This window comes from Tinamus guttatus, unplaced genomic scaffold (genome assembly GCF_059628265.1).
Source record: "Tinamus guttatus ecotype Peru unplaced genomic scaffold, ASM5962826v1 Tinamus_guttatus_pri_ptg000366l, whole genome shotgun sequence".
NCBI classification, from domain to species: Eukaryota; Metazoa; Chordata; class Aves; order Tinamiformes; family Tinamidae; genus Tinamus; species Tinamus guttatus.
In genome coordinates, this window is record NW_028288900.1 from 1,513,824 (window position 1) to 1,537,467 (window position 23,644).

The following is a 23,644-nucleotide window of genomic DNA, read 5'->3' on the forward strand; positions in this document are numbered from 1 at the left end:
TGAAGACTTTTGAGTCTGCAAACCAACTATTTTCCATCCTTTAGCTTATCATTGAAGTCTGCATAAAGATGGTAGGATGTCAAAAGGATTTGGGTTGTTTTGTCTCCTTGGAGTGAAAAGTGAACAGTATTGTAAAACTGGGTTGTTCTGCATAGGTCACCTCCCCAAGCTCTTTTCAGATTCCAAATTCCAAACACAAATAACGCCTTCCCTTATTTAGATAACAAAAACACCTAAAATCTCTCAGTGTTCATGGTGCAAAAAACCTTAATTTCTGGTTGAAGGAGATTATGGCCTTAATTTCAGATTAACTAACCAGAAGGTCAGAGAGTAAAGTGGGGAAATATGAGAAAAGACCACGTAATCTTGTGAATGCTGGTTAGCGCAATTATAAATTTACATGAACCAAGGCACATCTGCAAAACACTATAGTGTTCTGTGTTCTTAAATTCGTTAATGCAAACTGTATATTTGAAATATAAACAAAACTGTTTTGTTTCTTCCTATCTCCATCTTGGAGGAAGTGACTGTGTTGAAAACCATCCATATGTACAGACTCTGGTTTCTAACATCTGTAAGTGTGAGCAAGGGCTAAAGAAGAAGAGGTTAGCCTAAGAGGCCTTCTGAAGAGGTCAACACTTGATTTGGAGCACACGATGTGGCCAATATATACGTTGTATACTAGCTACTTCAGTTCCTGTTGGGAGTCCGGAATCTGCATTACAACAGAACTAAATCATTAATTTTGTCATTTATTATAAATCTGCCTTATAGCGCTGCTGGGAAGATTTTACACCTGGGAAGAATGAAATATTCACTGCCGGACACAAAGAACGCACTGTACCAAGAACAGCGGCATTCAGCTAATATCAGCATTTCATCTCTGTTTTATTGGATCACTCTTTCCTTTGGTTTCTTGGCTTCAAGACAGAGGGCTAATTTACTTCACTGAGTTATGCCCTGCATAACCCTATTGACTTCAGTGACATTACATGTGGTTTAATTCAGCAAAGAATTAGGCCCAGAAAGGTTATTCATAAACGATTCCATTCTCGGATGTGAACCTTAGCTTAATAGTTTCTCTGTTCTCTTTTTACAAACCCTCAGATCCAAGTTATCTGAATAGTTACATCTCTGGCAGGCGACCACAATGGTAAAGCCTTTCTTTATAATACAGTTCAGTATTTTGTTTTCTTTCAAAACACCACAAGTTTGTCTGTCTTTAACTAAATTCTTCTCACAAAGCACAGTAAACAAGCTCTATCGCAAACTGTGCTTACTACTGATCTTTTAATTGTATTCAGTTGCATCCCTTAAATATCTAGGGAACTCCTTTGATATATAAGTAAATCCTACAGCATTTCATCAGATGAGCTTGCCGATTAAAAGAGTGCCTTAAAGCTAGAAATTGTTCTGTTCTAAATACAAATGGAAGTTTTTTTTCCCCATGAGAAAACCAGAATTCATAAAGTAAATCTTCCCTTCTCCCACACTTATCCAATCCTTTGCTTGATACACATAATAATTATGGTTTATTTTTAACATCCCATTAGCTTTTTTTTTAATCCAAGTAACAACTCTGATCCAGTGACAGACATTCAAGTGATAGACATTCAAGCTATCCTTTCCAATTACGTTAGCAATAAGGGGCATTCACTGACACCTAAGGCTCACAGCTGAATGTGTTGGTTTTTACTTTGAACGCGCTGAATGCCCTGAGCTCATGGTGGCTATAGGCACCAATGGGATGGAGACTAGACCATGCTTCCTGCCTGCTGTACTCAGAGCAAGCTCATCTATGCACACAGCTGAGCTTTCCTGGGGGCACTGGCAGCTAAGACAATAGTTAATTAATACATTTCCACAAGGATGAATTTGCTTTGTTGATTACAAGTACAAAGTGCATTACTTTGACCTTGCTTCTCTTCATACTCACTCTGCAATGTACACACACACATATGTATGTATGTTTGTATATATATATATAAAATAAATTCCAAGCTAAACACTCCACTGAACACACTTCTCCCCCTGGAGAGGAGATAAGAAAACAAACAAATGATAGAGGTTAGTCACATTGCTTAATATATTTCTGAAGAGTCCTCAAAAACAGTGCTGAGTTCAGTACAGGAACTGCAAGAACAGAATCTTCACAGTTCGGGAGGATTTTGTTTTTGTTCTGTGAGGAGGAAGGGAATGAGTCCTTAGAGGCAATGAAGAGAATGTGCTGATTGTCTCGGAGAATGAGTTGGAAACTAGGAAGGCTGGCATGGAAACTTGTTGCTTTGTGTCCTTTTTTCTCATTAGCTTAGCTTTCTTTTATAAACCACATAGGGATAAAAAGAAATAGGTGCGATGAACAGAGAATCTGCTCTGGATCACAGAATCATCCAAATTAGATGCCTACATCTGTCTTCAGAATTAAAACAATTCTGTACTATGGGTCTGCAGGAGAGAAGGAAGTGCTAACACTCCCACTCATTTATATATAGAGCGATTACTGAATGTATGTTTTCACGTTCTACTTTTTCTACAGCTTGAGAAAAACAGGTCTTTACTGCTCTCTCCAGTATATTCACAGGAGTGTAAATAATCACTGCTCTTTCTAAAAGTTACACATCGCCCATCACTGCAATAGCTCTCATGGTGTTAATTTCATGGCATCTGATGTTCATTTTCATACAAGGAAGTAATTATACAGTGATCACAAACACTTTTGTTAAAAAAACACCTTGATAAAACAAATGTTTCTTCAGCAAATGGAAAAAAAAGCAAAATCCTAAAATAAATCAGTATTAAAACAGCATAACTAAAGAGATGGCAATTAGATTAATTATGGAATTGTGTTAATCCATCTTATTCTGTTATTGTGGCTGTATCAGATAAAAGAAAAAAGCTGACAGAATGTTCCCTACCTTAGAAAGTACTAACCTGTTACACTGACAGTAAGTTTTATCTGATCCTGAGTTTTCTGTGAGTGTAATTCCAGAGCGGCCCAAAATGTCAAGTATTGGGATCAAACTTAATCAGAATCAATATTGATCAAAATCCTGTCTTGATATTTTTTATCACCCTTTTTATGAAGATAAATGTTTTCATAGACTGCAAATGGCATCAGATCTGGGAAAAAGCTATTATATGAAAACCCATCATTCCTGGTCAAAGTCCTCCCATCTTTTCCCCTTTTAAAGCAATATCTAGATAAATAACTATTAGGGGTTATCTTCATTAAGCTGGACAGCTGCAATAGAAGAATGGCAACAAGGAAGAAACAAAAATTAAAAGTAGGTAAGACCTGAGTGAGGAAAGGTGATGAGGAGAAGGCTCTAAAGATGAAGATGAATGATTTAAGGGTTATAGAAATAGCATAGGATCTTGGCTTCGCTGAACACAAGTATTTTATTCTTAACTCGTTTTTGTCAGGAGAAGGGGACATCAAACTTGAGAAAACACAAACCCACAGCATTTTCCTATGGAAAGATGTTAGTGTCCACTGAAACAGCTAATGCTGAAGCATATTAATTTATTTTTCATGATTAAGTTTTCCATATTCCAAAGCCTTTTCAGGTTCCTATAAACACTGTGCTTGAAGATCTTGACAAGTACTGGGACAATTCAGGTAGTAATAATGGACAATTACATGTTAAGTTAATTAGGTCAGGTTAATTTTGGTTATGGGAACTTCATGCAGCCGGGCTGAGATGTTACATTTCTACATGCATACAATTTAACTATATTTTTCAAAGAGAAATATAGGAGACTGCACATTTAGAGCCTTGGTAATGTTCTGCATTTATGGGATGGTATTTTTTTTAAAATGGAGTTTTGGGGACTGGTAATATATATACATACGGAAATACACACGTTATGGAGCAAGCGAAGAGCTGGAGAATTGCTATCTAGAAAACAGTATATTGATTCTCAGAAAAATCATGCTCATTATTTAGCAGAATAGATGAGACAGAGACCTTTCTATCAATATCTGTAGAATTAAATCAGTGTCATGAGGGTTCTAAAGCTGCCCCCTGCAAAAACCCTTTCAAGCATAATTTCACTGCCTGCAGCAGTACAGCCTCAGTGAGAGAACATCATTGCTAGAGTTTAATAAAAAACTCAAGCTATGTGCCATGGAAACTACTCCATTGAGGTACATTTTTATTTACACTTACATTTACCATTCCACCAAGTTTAACTACCTTTTATCACAACAGGAGCATTCAAAAATTATGGATACCAGATTAGAATCCTGATGGGCAGTGGGACTGTGTGGCTTTAGTGCCATTTATATATATATATAATTAAGTATGTATGTGTTATCTGAAAAGAATTATTCATTAGTGTAGCCGAGTAGTTTTTCTCTGTGAAATAAAATAATTATTAAAAGAACACCATGTTAAATTACCATGTCCACAATAATACCTAGTAGACAAGCATAGAATTTTAAACAAAATGACAGAATCTGATTTTTTAACCTATATAAGGTTCTTCTATGAGGTTCTTCTCCTTTCCTTCTTTAAGCTGCAAGCTGCCCCAAAGGCCCTTGATCTGTTATTTTTTTCCAGTGAGCACAATAAAATAAGAATCGTAAATACAGATAAATCTAGACACATTGGAAAACAGAAGTGTGATAAAAATTGCACTATTTTAACTCATACACTGTAATCTTTTTTATATCAGCTACCTAGAAGGTGCTTAGCATAAAGTCTCCCTTTATTTCTCAGTGGACCATTCAATTTTCCTGAGATTTCATTTTTATATAAGCATGTGAAGATCATCATGAAGACTTGCTAGAATGTTTTTGTTTGAAATGCTGCTGGGAGCTTGAAAATGGTTCTGTTTTGTTCTGGGCAACCATTCCCTTTGCATCTTTCCCGGCAAGCTTTTTCTCTTGATGAATTGAAGAGACCATGGGGGCACTGAAAATCACAGCTCTACAGCTTGTCAGATAAGAGCTGTGCAAACCTCTAACAGCAGCAGAAAGCAAGCGATACTTACCTGTTTTGAAGCTGTACCACAGACACTCAGGTTGACCCAAATTTCCTGAAAGTTTAGGAAGACTTTTCTGCCGATTTGACCTAAAACTTTCTATAAATCTTCCCTCTTCCTAGGCATTTCAGTGTGATTTATGCTTTTGATAACCACATGATAGCTGGCGCTTTCCCATGATTTCATCTCACAGCTAAAGAGAAGGATGTACTTTGTGCTGTTTCAAACACAAGGCAAAATGCAGGGGTTACCAGCTTGTGCCCAATAAAAGTAGGGATCATTTACTGCTGACCTCTGTGTTAACTGAGCTACAGAGCGTCTTGCAGATCCAGGCACACTTGGGCCTTTGCTGGATGCCCTCGGGAAGCAAAAGCAGGCATGTGTGGGGAGGCACAGCGTGCAGACCTGGGCCAATGCCCAGGAGCCAGCCTAGAGCAAGGGTAGTGCCCAAAGCCAGGAGCAAAGCAGGAGTAAATAGCAGGCACTATCGGCTGCTATTGGGTGCAGCTCAAACACACACCGCTCAGTGCAAGCTGAAGGCATCAATATTAAAAAAAAAATCACATTATACAAAACAAGATTTTTTTTTCTTTTCTGCTTCTGTGGAACTATCTCCACTTTACCTTTTATCACTTCATTAGGGTTAAAGGATATGTTTGACTCCCTACTTTTGTTAATTCCTTCCAAAGTGAGGATATGAAAACTGAAAAGCCTATTGCTCCATTTCCTCTTGTCGTATCACTCTGAAACCCAACCTGCCACTGTGAGAACATAGCTGTGATTGTGCAAGGGTCAACAGTGTGCAGTGACTGCTGTGTGCATCAAAGGGATTTAGCCATTAGGGCTTTGTAGATTGGGAAAAATCATCCCATTTATTTTTAAAACAAGGTTAGATGCCTCTATTCACCCAGCAACAGCAACAGCAAAACAACAAAACAGAGAGGGAAACTCAAGCAAAAAACAACAACAAAAAAAACACCTCAGGTAAAAGGCTTTATAATGCTTATCACCCTGGCCAGCCTGTTATTAACAGGAATGGATTATTAAAGGCAGAGTCCATATGTGTCTATATATGGGTTCTGCTGTGAAGCTTTTATAGCAAGGCAACTTTCATGGAAAAAAAAAAAAAAAACCTTTGACCCTTTCCCTCCTCTCTTCTGGGAATGCTTTGGGATGGTTTAATCACCTGGCTTTGGTATCTGCCTGTCTTTGGCAGCTGTAGCTTTTCTTATCATTATGTCTCAGTGTGTGTCACCTTTTCCAGACAGCCATAGGATTAGGATAAGAAAAATTGGTTCTTTATGCTGCAGATCTAACAAAGACACAGACTGCTCGCAGCCCACCAAATGAATGCCTAGCATTTTAAATTGAACAGCATTAGATGAAACAGTTGATTATCAATGCTACTCACTCTTTGGAGGGGCAGTAGAAAAAAAGATCTGCATATCTAATGTTTGCGCAGATTGCATTGGGAGAAATATTTTGATGGTACAAGAGAACTCAGAATTCCTGATAAACAAACACATACAAGGGCTTCTGTTCTGTGAAAAAGCCTCCATGTTGAGGCACCCATATGGTAAGTGAACCTCGATGATGTGACCGTGATAATGGCCCTCAGATCCTGGAAACAGAAGCATCTGGAGGAAAGTGAGTAGAGCATAAGAAAGGGAGTTTTGTCCTGGCCCTGCCATTTTCTCAGGATTGTAGACCAGCATGAAACCCGTGTAAAGGTTTGGTAAGGAAGCAAAGGCAATGCACTCTTCTTTGTCATTATGTTAGAATAAGCTTGAATACTCCACATAGATAGCAAGTGACTGGACATTTTATCAAAGGTGAGAGAAACTTTCCAAGAAAGATTCTGAGTCTTTTCCTGTGATGCTATCCATTTTTACTGTGATGAATTGTTGCATATTTGCATCAGCTTGAAGGTGGTGGTCATGGTGCAACAGCCTAATATTGCTCTGATCAAAGAATTTCCTTGATGGGTTGGTGATGGCTTGGTATTGATGTACTGTATTCAAAGTGCACAGCTAAAACAGCTCTCCAGCAACCGGAGCAGCCAAGTTCATTAACTTGGAAGAAAACCAAATAAGGCATATATTGCCATCCATAGGAAAAGCTGTAGGGGTGTGATTCAGATGAAGAGGGACGTAATTGCTAAAAGCTGGCTATCGACTGGTTATTAAAATACAAGAACATTCTTGAGCCAAGTGAGAACTTTAGAGTTGTTACTCTACAGGGAACTGCAGAGAGAACCACATGGAACAACTACAGCTGTTACAGGGAAGCAGACCAACCCCTCTGACAGGGCCTCCAGCAACAGAGCTGCCAGGGAGATGACTAAGGCAGGGGGAGGACCTGCAGGTTGCCTGACAAGATATCCTCTGGCTGGCAATGCACATGGTGCAGATCAGGGAAGAGTGAACTGATCTTAACCAAATAGCTCCTTCAAGCCTTGCATAAGACAAGAGAAATACCAAACTGAAAATTCAAAGCAATCTACACAGTGGCTGGAGGGGGGCACTCCGCAGCATGCGCTCTCCCTGGGATTCATACATCTACCCGGTGCCCTGCCTTTTGCTCCAGATGCACAATATAACAGCATTAAGTGTCAGTGGGGGTTCAAGGTCAATAAAACTACTTCCTGTGGCATCTAATGTTTAAAGTAACTGAACTCAGCTGATGCTTCTATGCTACTTTTCCTCACAGCATTAGCCTACTGCAGGCTTTTTCCACCTTTGTAATCTATAATAAAAGATATGTTTCAGTGCTACCTTTTCCATTCAGTGAAATCAGCTAAGCAGGCTTCAAAAAGCAAATGCCAAAGCACTTTATGAAACCTGCCTTGCAAAAGGAGAACTACTGGAGAGTTTAAAGAAAAATCACACCATGCAGCCTAGCCTGGTATGAAAAGAGATTACCCTCTAGAGTCTCTGAAGGAAAGGATGATTTGAAATCCATGCCCAAAGGCACCTTTCCCTTTACATTCCTTCTGGCGGAGGGCAGGAGATCACTTCCTTATTTATTTGGCATGTCAAATAGAGATCTCATTAGCCTGAAATGGAAATAGTTTAATGATTAGTATCCCAGTTGCATACTGGGAGTGAAAGAAGACATATGAATAAATTCTCCAGTATATGTAATGAAAAAAACGTGATCCCTTTAGCTTAAGACTCCAGTAACATCCTATCACATTAAGTATTTGGGGGGAATGACAAATAATAAAGCGAGACCATTCTCGGAAAGGCCATGTCCTTAGAATCTGTGCCTCGTTTCAGAGAGTTAAGTGGATGAGTTATATCTGACAGTTTATGAACCTTGTTAATATAATGCAATACCTGGGAGTGTGCCAGCCACAGTGATCAAGGGAGGCTAAATTAGACCTCGGCCATCAGCAGACATCAGATACCTACTTAAAACTAAATGTTTCAACTGAACCAGCCTCTTCCCTTGTTATCCACTAGCTCAGTGATCTCCAGCTTGAAGCTCTGAAGCTCCATACAGCTCTCAGTAGTCAGCACACATCTCTTTCTTAGCCTCAGTAAGAGGCTATTTAACATGCTGATGCAGAATTTGCTTTGGTAGGAGGAGTACAAGTGGCAGCAGTATTTTGACATGTTAGTCTCTCAAGAAAAATGTGGATTTTCTTTTCTTTGAGCTCACAAGTGGTGAAGGCCACAGTTCTGTCATCTCTTCCATGCAGAGCACACTCGGGGCCTGGGCAACCTCTGGCAATCCAGTCAGCGCCAGATTGTCATGTCTTGGCCCCTTCAGGAGAGCATAAGGAAAGGTGAGGGGAAGCTTCTGTACCAGCAGAGAAAGACAATTTCTATTTGGCCTCCACACTGATATTAGACTGCATGAAGAGAGAGGAAAGGCCATAGCATTTTCCTTCTGCTCTGGCATCAGCACACACCATAGCAACCATGCTGGTCTGGCAGCTGTGTTCCTTCATTGTCCCTGAAAATGTTATGTCTTTATCCTTGCCTCCAGAAGCTCCCACCTATGTGATTCAGAGGTATGATGCCCTCTAACACAGACTTCAAAACAGTGCAATCAAGATTATCTTTTCTTTATCTTTTCTTTCTTTCTGAGCTCCATTTACAACACGTGTACAATGGCGATAATAATGCCAGTTTCACCAGGGCAGTATGAAGTTTTGTTCATCACTGTGACATTTGCTTTGAGATTCTGGATGGAAGGTATTAGAATGATACAGCTAGGTATTCCGTTCTACTTTTTTATTAATCAATTACATTATTCTATGAAGAATAATAGCAACGTTAATGCTTTTTATCTAATATTGTTTATATTTAATTTTGTCTGTATTTGTATTGCAAATGTTAACATTGTCAATCCTTTGTAATTCTCAGACTCAGCTCTGGCAGAGAACAGATAGCGATTTGGTGTTGTTAACACGAACAGATGCACCAGCTCTTTGAAAAATGGGATGCAATATTAAATGTTATTGAGGGTCAGAGAAGAAATGGTTCTTAGATGTTTGGTGGTCCTACATCACCAATTCAGTGCCAAAATTAAGAAATATGACCTTATTTTTTTCTGGTTCTATTGCTTTGGCAGAATGAAGAGGAGAGAGGACAACTTAACTGGTGAGACATGAGAGAATGCAAAGCGACAGTGTGCAGTAAGTTCCAAGTCACACAGCCATCTCTGAAGACAGCTGAGCTGTACAGCTGCATTGCAACACCAAACACAGCAAAGCCAAGACACAGTATGCTCCATGAGATTTCCTCCCTGGTTTATTAGGCATCCACAGAAAGTGGGCAAAGTTCTGTTAATAATTTTAGAAGTTAGATCGAAATGAAAAGAAATTTTAGGGAAACTGTGCCTGGTGACTGAATTAGACCCCTCAGAAGAAACAGCAAAAATTTCTATTGCCACAATGCAGTCTAATCACATTTCCAAGACAAGATATTATCTTTGAGAATTTGATTGAAATCTAGCTCCTTTTCAAATATTCTCATTCCTGATGCTAGGCAGGAGCAAGCGAAGTCGTGTCTGTTAGGAAGCATCAGGAGGATGTTCCAAAGGAAGATGAAACACTTTAATTGCTGTATAATGCACCAGAGAGCTACTTGGATTAAAATGAAACAGCACCTGAAGGCATAAAAGGAGTTGTCTTAGATGCAGGAAGGTTGTTGACAACACAGAAGGGAAAAGAGACCAGGTGCTTGGGTGAACACATGCACACAAACCTGTCTTTCATTTTCCATGGGTGCCCTAATGCATATCATCTACTCTGAATAAGAGATTCCTGAGGTTTTAGCAACTGTTTGTTACATCTCCTTCAATCCTGGTCACATTAAAATGTCTAATGTCCTGCAAGAGACATTGTAACTTGGCCTGTCTTTAGCTTTTTAGTTTGGTAGAGCATGAAGGCATGCTGCTTCATCAGATTTCATGGGCTAGGATGTGGAGTTAGTTAATTTGATTACATGATTATCAGGTCAACAGCTAGGGAGTTACAACATTAATGAACTAGCACGCTTATTGCTCAAACCATCCTCCATTAAAGAATGAAGAGAACTGTGTGCTGTGATCACTTAAGATTCAGAATTCTTGTCTTTCTGTGCGCCATTCTCTATGTCAAGTATCGATCATGCCTGTTTGCATATTTTGTGCTACCAAATAGCAAATAATGATGAAAAAACTGTTCATCTGAAAAAAATACTATATCCAACAAAGTATAATTCTTAAATACTTTGGCAATATCAAATAAACATGGAAAGAGCTCTCAGATAGGAGGAGTGAAGGCAACCTGACAAACACTTAGGAATTCTGTGCAGAAAAAGCTTTAGTAGCCCTTACCAGCTACTTTGGACTGCTGCCTTTCACAGGGACAAGGTGCCAGAGATGATAATTGAAGCAAATATATGTATACCCTGCTGTTACAAATCACTGTGAAAAGTCAGTATTCCTATAGTCCATGCATTTGCAGGAAACTAGAGATCCGTTTTATCAAATTCTGCTCTGTTATTTAAATGGAAAGCTGAAGTAGTTCTTTGACATTTATACCTAAATAAAAGGTGAATGTTAGGCAGAATGGGCAAAATATTTTTATAAAGCAAGCCTAACTTAGATGGCCCATTTTGTAAATTGGCTAAGGGACTTAGGAGCTTTTTGCTGACATAGATGAACTACACTTTCATAAAGTTGTGTTTTCACTCATGTTTACTGTAGTAAAGCACTAATACTATCTTGTGAATGCTTAAGAAGGTACATAGTTTTCTCAAATGTATTATATGGCATTAGTAGGCAATAAATCACCTACCTGAAATAATGCAAGTCTATAGCATGAACATTGAAATCCTCAAGGTATAAAACATCAGATATCCAATTTCAGTGTAAGGCCAGAGATACTGAAGAATATATGTATAGTTACATAAAGCAGATATTTTTTTTTTCAAACACAGAGTTTGAAAATACTTTTTGCCAAGATACATAAAAGATCATAGAAACATTTAGTTAACAAGGACTGGATGGACAGTAAGTCTTATTAAAGATAAAAAGTGCAGTTCGCAGGTTTGAAAGACGACTGTGGTACCCAAATAAAATAGATCATTTGCCTGAATGTTTACAAACCACAGTTGACACAAGTCCAATAAGCAGGGTTACATTTACCTAAAAAAAAAAAAAAAAGAAGCAAAACGGATATATCAATACTACTGAATAAAGAGGTTAAATTAAAGTTGAAAATGACCACAGACTGCAGCTCAGGAATTATTTAGGACAGAAACATCCTATTTGCAGAAGGGGCACACATGATGGCTAAATGGTCAGATAGGCCAAGCTGTTCTAGGTCTTGTGGTCTTCATTCCTTCACCTGGATGACTGGAGACCTGGTTAGAGCTAAACATGGATTAGCTTGTGTGGCTGGATTACTTTTCTCTGGAAACTAGGACATCAGGGCAAAGGAAGTTAACGTATGCTTAGGTTTGTCCTCAGTTTGTTTTTGGGGTGCAGAAGCATTCCAACTTGGAAGGGCTCCCTGGTCTTGACAGATTGGAAGCCTGTGGCATGGCTGTGGTCTCACGGGAGTGAAGAGTTTTATATCCCCACTGGTAATTCACATGTCATAGAAAGCAGCCCCTGGAACTAGGACAGCAATATTATGTGAACAGAGTGGAACAGAGTTTGATACAATAAGACCCCTTTTCTGCCAGCTGTGAATGCATGATTGTGTGGTTTTTCAGACTTCCTTCTGATTTCATGTTGATTTATAGTGACCTTCGTGGTGCCAATCTCTGATCATTTATTGGCATGTAGTCACTTACTTCCAAGTTCAGTAAGTGATAAAAGTTGGGGAAAACAAGTGTTGGCAGTGTTTTGACAAGCCAAACTCAGCAAAGGCATATCCTTTTTGTGTATGTTTGTGTGTTACATATAATTTTTAGTGAAACTTGAAAATTTCTCTGTGATTAAATGAGGACCTGTCTGTAGATCAGCTACAATGATGTACTTGCAAGTGGGAAAGATATAGACTTAAAATAGTAAGTGCTAATCAAAATAACTCTTTCATTTTCGAAAGAATAACCATTCTCCACCTCCTTTCAGGCATTTTATTCTTCCTTACCCAAACTAAAATGATTTGGCAGCTGTAATATTTAAATTCATTGAATTGATACGACAAGATATTGTACGGCAATTTACCCATGTACACCTGGGCATATGTGAGTGGAGATCTTTCTTTCACATTTTCAGAGGCTTTTCAGAAGCTTGCTCTTCCTCTGCTGTGAAAGTAGCACAGTTTCAAAGGCAGCTGGCTGTTTCTGTGCCTGAAAAGGCTGGGTGTCTCATTAAAAGTTTGTGTAATTGCTGCCGAAGACATAATCCCACACAAAGGTGTTAGACTTTGTGCTTAATTTGTGCCTGATTAGCAGGTGCTTGTCTCTGAATTTGATCCTGAATTTCTTGTAAAATGCAGCAACCTTGGCATGGTGGAAGATGTGAAACAATTGGGCAGAAAACAGATGAGAAGCCCACATTTTACTCCAGGAGATGTTATTAGGATGATTAGTGAACATATCTATTTTATCTGGAGAACTGTGTTAAGAGCTCACTTTGGAAACCTTGCATTGCTCATCTTGTTCACACAGTCAGGTTATTTCATTCAGTTTCAACAAAGAAGTTTTGTTAATGAGTCCACATCAATTTATCTGATTTGAATTTGACAGTCATCCTGACAGTTTTTTGTCTTCTTTTGGAATCATCCTTCCAAAGCCCCTTTTTAGCCTTCTCTTCTTTTTCAGTCTTTACGTACCAGATATGAAGGACCTGATTATGGCATATTTTTGTCTTCATTCTTTTACTGATTTTTTTTGTTCTCGTGGTCTTACTGAGCTCAGTAAATAGTATGGTCATTTTCACTGTCCTTGCTGCTGCCCCAGTGAAGCACAGTCTTTCATTATTGACGTTCTTCTCTGATAACAGTGTTTTTCCAGCCTGTGTAGGGTCCTTATTTGCAGTTTTTACACTCAAGCTTTCTGCATGCCTTCATCATTTATGACTTCTTCATAATGATTCTAATAGATGCTATTCTGGGGAGCATTTATATTCTAATATAATGTTCTTGTCTTCCATAGGTCACCTACTCTGTTTTCTGCTATCAAGCAACAAAAAATCAGATCCTATAATTTATATTAGCAATCTATCCATTAAATTCCTGTGCTATTGTTTCCATCAGTTGCATATATTTATCCCATCAGCTACTCTGCCAGAAAACACATGTGGCAAGATGTGACCTGGTCACAATTGTATTGTAATGTATTTGCTGCTAACTTAAACACAACATGCTATTTTGATATAATGACTTGGATTATTCTACATGCTAATTTGGAAATACTCTCAAGTTTGTGACAAATAATACACCTCTCGAATATCAGCAAGCCAATATGAAGAAAAGCCCTGTGCTTAATCAAGGATTAACGGAATAGCAATAAACAGATGTCTTTTCTAAAAGTCAAATATTCTTCTTGGCACTTCATTCTCTCTTACCTGGGGGAATGGCTCTGAGAGAAAAGTCTGATCTTGGTTTTGCCCTCAAATTGCCTTTGCTTAACATTTTTTCCTAGTAGCTTCTGATTTTTTTGCCTCTGGAATCATGAGGATAATTGATGACAGTTATGATTCTGTTCCTTTTTGAAATAAATATCTAGTCATTGCTGAGACATTGCTGAGAGACAGGCACCTATGAGAGAAGAAGTCATTCCACATATTTTAGGTATATAAATTAGGATAGTGCCTGCCTAGAAGCACCTGCTGTTCTCCATGATTAGAGAAAAAGTCCAATTGTCTAGCTTAAATTTGATGCATATTTTTAAATGACTGAATTCAGGTGAGTGAAGGTAAATCCCATACTAAGAGAATAAAGTAGGAAGTTCAGAGTTTGATTGTGTTAACAATCAAAGATCACCTGAATTTGGAATAGGCAAAGACTTAAAGGACTATCACTCCTTCAGAGCAATCTGAATGTCTTGTTATATTGAGTACAAGCAAATAAAATGTGTTTGAATATAGGCAGGCAGGAAAGCCCATGTTACTCTCTATGATCTCTATGAAGTGCCTTCATAGCACATAACTAGGTCAGTGTTGAGGTTAAACAGATCGTGTGCTCTTTGGTTGTTTAAATAGGAACTGAGTTTAATTGTGGATGTTATATTTTTTATTTGCAATGTAACTACTATTAAATTTCAGAATATATTAAGTATTCACACTCCAAGAATAATTTTGAAGAGAAGGAGAAGGTTCATAGAAGAGTCATGAGACTGATTAGAAGACTGGGGAACATGAGTAGCTCATTAAGTAAGAAGGAGATTAAGCAAGGTAGTTAAAAATAATAATAATAAAATAAAGATTAACTTCACAAAATATAGAAACAGGGAACAAACTTTTGCTCATGGCAGTGTACTGCAGTTTATCAGATAAATGTCTTGTATATCTCTAGATCCAATGCTTAAATTCAGAAAAGAAAGTTGAAGTTAAATTTATCAAGAATTGTGGTGAACTTTCCATCATGGGACATTTTCAGTTCAAGATTAAATATATTTTTAACTTTAATTCAGACAAAGAATCAGTCCAGGGAATCTCTGCAGCTTGTGTTATGTAGAAGGTCAAACTAGGTTTGACAGCATTTTGTTCTGGCTTCATGATTTGTGACTCTAGTATGGTGCATGCAATGGTGATATATAAAAATTTCATCACATGGCAATACCTGTGGAAGAAAAGAATTCTACAAATGGGGAAAAATGAGCATTTTGTTTCAGTGGAAGAATAAGAGAGAAACTTGAAGCGAGAGTGAAATATTTGAAGTTAGCATCTAACTCAGATACAGCATAGTATACAACTACCTTCAACTGTACTGTGATATCTTGTGCTATTTTCTGCATGAGTAAATTACCTTTAGTGAGCATACTCAGTAGTTAGTAGCATCGCACATATTACACCATCATTACTACACTTAATCACTCTGTGTAATTTGCATCGCTATTTATATCAGTGTTGAATTAAATCCAGAGGATCCAAGGAGAGGTGTAAGCAGCTTACTCCAGATCTCAGTTTGATATTTATTTCAGAAGTATGAGGAAGGAGGATTCATTTCATAAGTTTCAATCCTTACAACCAGAGGCTCCAGACAGGACAAGAAAAAAAAAGAAAAGAAAAGAAATAACCTTCTGAAACACACAGAGGATCCCAAATGCATAGGGTGTAAGGAAAGTGAGGGAGAATTGGGAGAAAGGCAAACGCATTCTAGAGAATGAGGGAACCTGTCACCTTGACATTTCTTTTCCACTTCTTTCATTTTTTTAAGGAGCATAACATTCTTGATTTCTGTATTCTGTAGTGCTGGCAGGAGGTTGCCTAAGGCAAACACGGTTCCCCTCTGCAGCTCACCATATAACCACCAGAGCACATATTTCCATCTATGAAGTGATCAGGTACAGATGCTGAAGAGTAAGAGCACACCAAGGCTGTGCAGCCCTGGAAGAGAGCTCCCCTATCAGCAAGTAGGTTTCATCAAACATATTAGAAATGAGCTATAGGGATAGCAATGACAGGAATTTGTACAATGACATAAATCAAGCATTTTATGGAATAGAACCACATTAATGAGGCAGAGGAATTATAATGCCTAAAGAACTAGAAACAGTATACCTTCATAAAATAGAGTACATTTGTGGAACCTGGATATTTAATGATGCAGAAAAAGATACTCTGGCTATGTCTATATTGCTAAACAGAAAAGGGCCGAAGGCCAATGTCTGGCTCCAAGGCCAAATAGAGTGGACTGGCTGTTGCCTGTGCTGCTTTGGCATAGCTCTGTCTAGAATACAGGAGGCTATGAGCAGACTGGGCAACACTGAACTTGCTCTCCTACAAGTCCTATGCGGTGCTCGCACAGCTCTAAGGCAATATTAGCTTCTGCTACTTTTTTTTTTTTTTTTTTCAGTTCAAAGTCTCTGAAACAGGGGCTGTGTCACAGCCCAACAGAGTGAGCTTCTCCTTTCTAGTACTCTGTTGCTGTACTGTACAATGTTTATGTCATATCAAACCTATCTGGGCTTTTCTCATAGCAAAGGTAGCAAGGCAGAGGAGAGAGAATAGAAAACATTTTTGTTTTGATGCTGATGTCTGCATTGAGGTCTTTCCTTGTCTTTGTCATCTGAACTATGAACTACTGAGTCCATTACATTTAAGCTATGTAAACTGTTCTTGGATGTAAAATTGAGAATGTACATTGTGTTTCTTGGGTACAATGAGAAAGTGTAAGGGGATGCTTGACTATTAAAACAAATGTGGAGATAACACAGGAAAACTGTGTAAGCTAGGAGGATCTAAATATGGAGAGATCATCCATACAGATTTTTGGGGAGAGATCATTGGAAGGAACTAACTCTTGAAATGTGACATGTGCATGTACTGTCATAGAAAATCACTGTGGGACCACTCCAAAGCAGAACCATGGCATAAGCTAAAAATTAAGTAATGCAGTTTATCCAGACTCCAGTGTTTGATGCATGTGTCAGATGCCTCTCTGGCACATGCATCCTTTGAGGACACTTGTTTTTAGACATTTCATTATGATCCAAAGGGTTGCTGACATACTCAAAACATGTATTGTTAGAATGCATAATTCAGCAAATCTCTACACTTGCCATGGTATTTACTTCCCACAGACAGCCTTGCTAAGGTTAATGGCCTGCTGAACATTAACACAAGTAATTGCTGCACAATTGGGACCCGTCTGATAGATCAAGAGCCTAGTTTCTTTTTCATTTTTCTACTGACCACATTTAAGATCTTCCTTACATCTGTCTGGGGACGTACCCTTTTTCTTGGTTAAAACATAGCTCTCCAGCATTTGCATTCTCCTTACTCTGTGAGCTCTTCACTCATTTGTATGATATAATAGAAGGTGCTCCCATACATACAGAAGAATGTATTTTTCATCTTCAGAACAACCATGGTAGAAGTGGCATTAGAGCAACCACTGCCTGGCAGCTTCTAGGCACCAATCTTTAAAGTCTCTGAAAATATGGCACACCAACACTGAACAATAATGTCATCTAGACCTTATGTGGTTTAGTAACTAGTTATGTAAATATTAAAACATACAGAAACATACTGTCTCAGGAGCAACTTGTGTAGACACTAGTATCAGGAATTTTTTTGTTGTTACATCTTCTTAACCTTACTGCTTTCACTATGCGAAAAACTTTCTTCTGTGGGTGTGACCCAGGCACTTCATGGGACCAAAACAGTGGACTAGCAAAAATCAAAGCACACAACACCATATAAGCAATAAGTACATTTTTTAAATCTAGATTTAAAAAAAAAAAAAAGCCTGCCTAGTGGAAACTCATGTGCACGTAAGCCTCACTTTTCTAGCTCTTTGTCAGAAGTGATGAACCCGAATAGTTTTTCTCACATATACATTCAAGCCAACAAAAAGAAATAGTTCCACTTTCACATCAGCCAGGAAATTTAAGTAACTTATTACCTCCACTTTTAAATAGAGATATGGCATAGCTCTATTTAAAGAGATAGGAAGATATACCAAGGTTGAAATGGTTTACCAGGGGATCACTGTATCCTCATAGTCTGAATAGCCACTATAACCACAGGTTACGATTCTGTCTCAGAAACAGAAATTCTCTGTAATCTTAAGTACAAATAAACCTTTTCTATCAGCAAAATTAAAAGGCGTTATTACCTGTCTCCCAGCCAACACCTAATTCACCAGACCTGAAGGAGAGGGAGGTCATTAAAATAAATTTGTAGCTTTTCAGAAGTATTTCAGAAAAGAAAAGAGTTCATTATTTGTCTATAAAGTATTGCTAAGAAAGTTACAAGATGTTTTCACAGCACACATACACACTCAAACTTGGGACAATTCTTACTCCTTCAGGTTTTTAACTTTATTTGCTGATAAACCTGCAGGTTTACTAGTTTATACACAGTCTCCCAAATAGCACCATATAGTTAAGGCCCCGTAATCATAAATCCCATGAATTCTATGTTTTCTTGAATTTGTAATAGGTGCTTCAAAGACAAAAGAGAATCCAAAAAGCAAGCCACTTTTCTTTCCTATTAACGACTGCCTTCTTCTCATTCCCATTCTTCCTACGTTCTGGTATTATTTCCTGATGAGTCTTTTATATCACAGGCATCTCTTCCCCATTTCAACCCATACTTTTAAAGGCTTTACATAACCCATCTACACTAAAATGAAAGCATTTAGAGAACACCCGACTTATTTTTAAAACACCTACCCAGCAGCCTACATACACAAATTTTTCTTTCACCTTGTCTCAAGGCATCACTTGATTTTTTTTTTCTGGTAGTCTTGCATGTTTTGGGTTCTCCCTCATTTTGCACTAAGCTGTTCTTTGATAAGGTTCATTTGGGGAAATCCATTCCTCCCAGGACGCAATCAGGTTTTTACATCAATTAGGCTAATTGACAGAAGGCTCAACACATTTCTTAATTATGACTGCAAATATGTTCTTGGAAGAAATCCCAAAGCACAGGAGGAAAAAAAAAAGAAAGGAAAAGAAAAGCAACAAACTTCTTTTTCTAGTAAAATTATTAAAGATGCATCTTTAAGGTAAGCCACTGTGAAGGGAATGTAGTAATGTGCAAGTATCTCATTATGGCTGAAACTGGTGTCTGCCAGACTATACAGAAAAAGATCATCCTATGTTTCATTGGGAAAAGAGAGTAAGAGAGACAGTAAAGACATACATGAAGACAAAAACAACAAAAGAAGCAATTATAAAGAACCAGAAAACTACAAAAAGATATCCTTCATTCTGCAAATTCTTGCTTTTATATAAAGTATTGGATGAATATATTTTTTGATATTTTCTGGAGCAATAGTGTAAACATCTATTACTTAGTGCTGTTAAAAATTAATTGTCAGAACTAAAACCTACTGTTTTTTTTTCCTTTATTTTATATGATAGCATCTGAAATCATTTGTTCATATTAGCTATCTTATTTTTTGTATCCTTTTCTTAGAGTGAACATCGTAACTAGGTTAAGCACTGAGGTATACCAGAAACAGTTTTCTTTATAGTATGATTTTGTGTGTTAAACTGTAATTCCTTCTTTTCTGTTTCAGGTTTTCTAGTCTTTTCTAGGCTATAGTTTTTCTAGTCTTTTATCTTTAAAGATTCTAGTCTTCTGTATTAATAGAAAAGATATTTCTAAAATGTAAAGAACCCTTTCTTGATCTTTCAGTTTCTCTGTCATTCTGCTTCTGTTTCCTGTATGATGCTGTGGGAAAGCAACAGAGAAAGATGATTCAATATCTTCAAAATAACCCACAGTCAAAAAAAAATTTCTGGAGAGGAATTCCTGAAGGAGATATTTGACCTGAGTCTTGGCTAGTAAGTCTGAACATCTGGCCACTCGACTTGATAGACATACTAGTAGCCTTTATGTTTCTTTTTTTTTTTTTTTTGGATATATGTGCTGCACAAAAAACAAATAACAGTTTATTGAATAAGAGCACATAGGGAGGAAATGCTTAGAGCAGTGCAGATAAGTTATATACATAAATCCCTTGGACATATTTTGCATGTATTACATTTAAAACCAACATCCTATTACTTACTGTGGCTCCACTGGAGTTGGAATCAGTGTTAAACTGCAGTAGTGCTTTAAAATAAATGGACCATGTTGCAATTTTTCTGTTTGTGTGCAAATAGTAGGGAAGAAGGCCATGATGGCTTTAAGTAAATGCATATGGCACACACTGAATATCATTGTTAAAATGGAATTTTTTTCTTTATCTACATTACAGTTCTTTTTTGCATGATCTTTTCTCTTTAGCGTGATCTGACACATGCACCTTAGCTGCACTTTTAGTGGCTTTAAAAGTCACAGGAGGCATTTCCTACTTTCGAGGTCCTCATTCTGAATGCTGAAGAAGATGTAAGTTACGCCTTGATAAATTAACAGCAACATTGTGATGATTGGATTAGGCCAGAGTACAGCCTTACAGTCTGGCGGGAGTAACTCAGGCGGGAGTTTTCTGCTTCATGAGAAAGGAATGGGCAGAATGATGTTTCCGTGATCTCCATCTACTTCATGGTACTATCTATCTGGTGGTGCTTTGGGGCTTGTCAGGACCAGACCTGGTTGCTCCGGTATGCATCAAGAGCTTGGCCCTATGAGCTTTGCACCACAGGCACTAGTTGGTGCATTTGCTCTAGCTTATTCAGTGCAATTTTAGTTGTGGGGAAGCTACAACTCCCCTCTTAATATCCAAAAGCGCTCACCGGGTTGAAGGGCACATTCCACTGCGCAGAATCTGCTGAATATCAGCCTATTCCTGTGAAAAATGAGGACTCCTCTTCCCAAGGTACACTTGTCTGGTTTTTCCCTTAGCAGCTCTAAAATTTTCCACTCATTGCTCAACATCATCTTCAACAGAGAGGCAGTATTTTATCTTCTGGACTTCTGTTTCGTCAGGTCACATAGCATCATGTTCAAGGATTGAGGGCAGCCATGGTGTACCTGTCTGGCAAGTGGTCTCTCCCTATACCTGCCCTATGGATCCCTTTGTTAGTTGTCCTCCTTGGCTTGGGACGCAGAGTAAACTAGAGACAGACTGATGGTAGATGCTCCATGGATTTTCTCCACCCATTGTTCAGGTCCCAGTGCTGAGAGGTGATGCACTGTGTCCAAAAGCAATGTAGGAGGCAAAGTACGTAGTGGGAGTCAGGAGAAATCTCCTGGTGAAGCTACAGTATGAACCTAAGAAAAAGGCTGCTAACCACTGTACTAAACCCTGCTCCTTCACCTTCCATGAGCTGATGCAATTTATTTAGTCACATAAGTTTACTTCTTTTCTTTTGCATGGGAGTATATATGCTGAATTACTTCTTGGATCAGTTCTACCTCTCAGGCTTTTAATCCATTTCTAAAAGCTCTTTGGATCCTAAAAAATAGAATGGAAAATGCACATACCACTTCTTCCAGCCTCAAGGTAGAGTCGGCTCTGCCTATACGCTCACAATGTTTTGCTGAAGGAGGGAGACAGTGTCTTAAAAATCTCTCCTGATAGTGATTCCCTGGTTGCCCTAAGTGATCTATTACAGAGCTTCACTACTCCTACATTTAGCAGAACTTCTAACCTCTATCTTCCGAGATGCAATTTAAGCCCAAGATTTGTTGCCCTAACAGCCGTGCTGTTCAATGGCAGTAAGCATGGTACTTCTGAGTAAAAATAAAATATTAGACACAGTTGGAAGTTTACTGGTGAAAGCTCAGACAAAGGTAGGCTCCAGGCACTCATGGGTTAAGGTATCACCTGAGCAAAGGCAGCAAATGGTTAATCGTGCTGTCTAAATGGAGATCTGGCTTAGGTGTTAGCCTTCTCTGCAGTGTGCATGGGGATTTTACATTTTTAAATTGAGATAGTCTGAATCTCCAAGTGAAACATTGTGAATAGCCCTATTGCACCAAAGCTCCCATTTAAATGTTCAGTCTTTTTGTAGATTTAACTGCTAGAGCTGGTCCTACAAAAATAGCAGTAATAGTGAAAGCAGCAATAACTGAAATTCATAATGCTTTTTTTGTGGAGTAGAGAAATCATATCTGTGCTTCAAAATAATTCCATAGAATAAATTGCTTAATAATTCAATGACCCACTGATTGTTTTGGTTTACTAGATTAGATGATGGCATCTGCAAATCTATTAGGTAAAAAACAAAACAAAACAATTGTTTTGTGGTTTTTGTAGACTAAATGAAATACTCCATCTCTAACTTACGCTGTTCCCTAGCACAGCAAAGTATATATAGCATTACCTTTACAGCACTGTACTGTCCAGAATTTGTCTGGATAGAATATCAGTGTTTGACTCTGCTTAATGATAGACAATATTTTAGAATATATATCTTGAAACAAATGCAATTCTTCCCCTTTTGCTTGTCACCAGTGCTAAAAAACTGATGACAATTAAATCATAGACAAGTGAGGCTGCAATCCTCCTGATATGCTTCAGCACTTCTAAGTTGGTTAGGGTTCAAATAAAAGTTCTGATCTTCAACATTTCTTGAAAGTGTTGAAAGTCTAGTTTAATTGTGAGAGACACTTGTCCTTTACGAAGAAGTAAGTAAAGACTTCTCGTAGCCTTCAATGGTACTGGACCTAATTGAACTTGGCTTTCCATTGCTTAATGGAAAACACTTCAACTTTATTCTTTTAAATGGATCACATTTAGAGGCAGCTCTAAGACTAAAAGCACAGTGTGAGACTGCCTGTCAGTCTGAAAGCTCTTCTATCCCTGCAAACCTAGTAAAGATATCAGTGATGCTTCAGCTTTACATTAGGCTTATTTCTGTGAAATTATTTCAGGTAGTTCTGCACTAAAATGATCCTATGTTCTTGCATCAGGGGCTGATGTCATTCAAGTCACACTGACAAAAAATTGTTAGCTATGTAGGGATAAGCAGTAGAGTTCAGCAATATTTTCTTTCTTGTGTTTTATTTTCAGAATGATTCAGATCAGGCAGGCTGAAACTGTTAATTTTTATGAAACTCTCTGAAAATTTTCAGCTAATTATTTTCTAAAAATGTTTCATATTAGTATTTTCTTAAGACAGGATTTTTGTTTTGATAATAAAATTATGAATGAAACAAAATCCTTTCCTTTTCATAACTTTTGCAAGGGGCCAAAAATCAAACATCTATGCAGCTCTGAGTGTGCTGTGTGCTGTTGCAAACATCATCTTGATCTATCCTCTTAAAATTGTGTTTTTGTAGACTGTGGAAATCACAGGGCAAGACCATTCTTCTTTTTTTTTTTTTAAATTTCTTGCATCACATTGGTTAATTTCCAAAATGAATATAAGTAATGACGGCAAATGAATAGAAATGTACTTGGAAATAAAGCAATATTTGTGCATTTAAGTGGATTTGGCAAAATTATTCTTGCAGATCTGATAAAATGTTTTAGACAAAGCAGTCTTTTTAACAGTACAGCAATTGGAATTTTTGGCTGATATTTCTTATTCAGGTAGAGATAATTAGCTGCAGACAACACTCTTTTCCTCCAGTATATTTCTGTATCAGAGAGAAATCCAAATGATATTGGTCTTGAAAAAACAAACAAAAAACCTTCTGATTT

The 23,644-nt window shown here is 37.9% G+C and overlaps 1 protein-coding gene across 1 annotated transcript in view; it reads right to left on the reverse strand.

Annotated features, from left to right (window-relative positions):
• The window catches only part of NKAIN2 (sodium/potassium transporting ATPase interacting 2), a 275,617-nt gene that overhangs the window by 23,274 nt on the left and 228,699 nt on the right, over window positions 1–23,644 (reverse strand). The window lies entirely within an intron of this gene.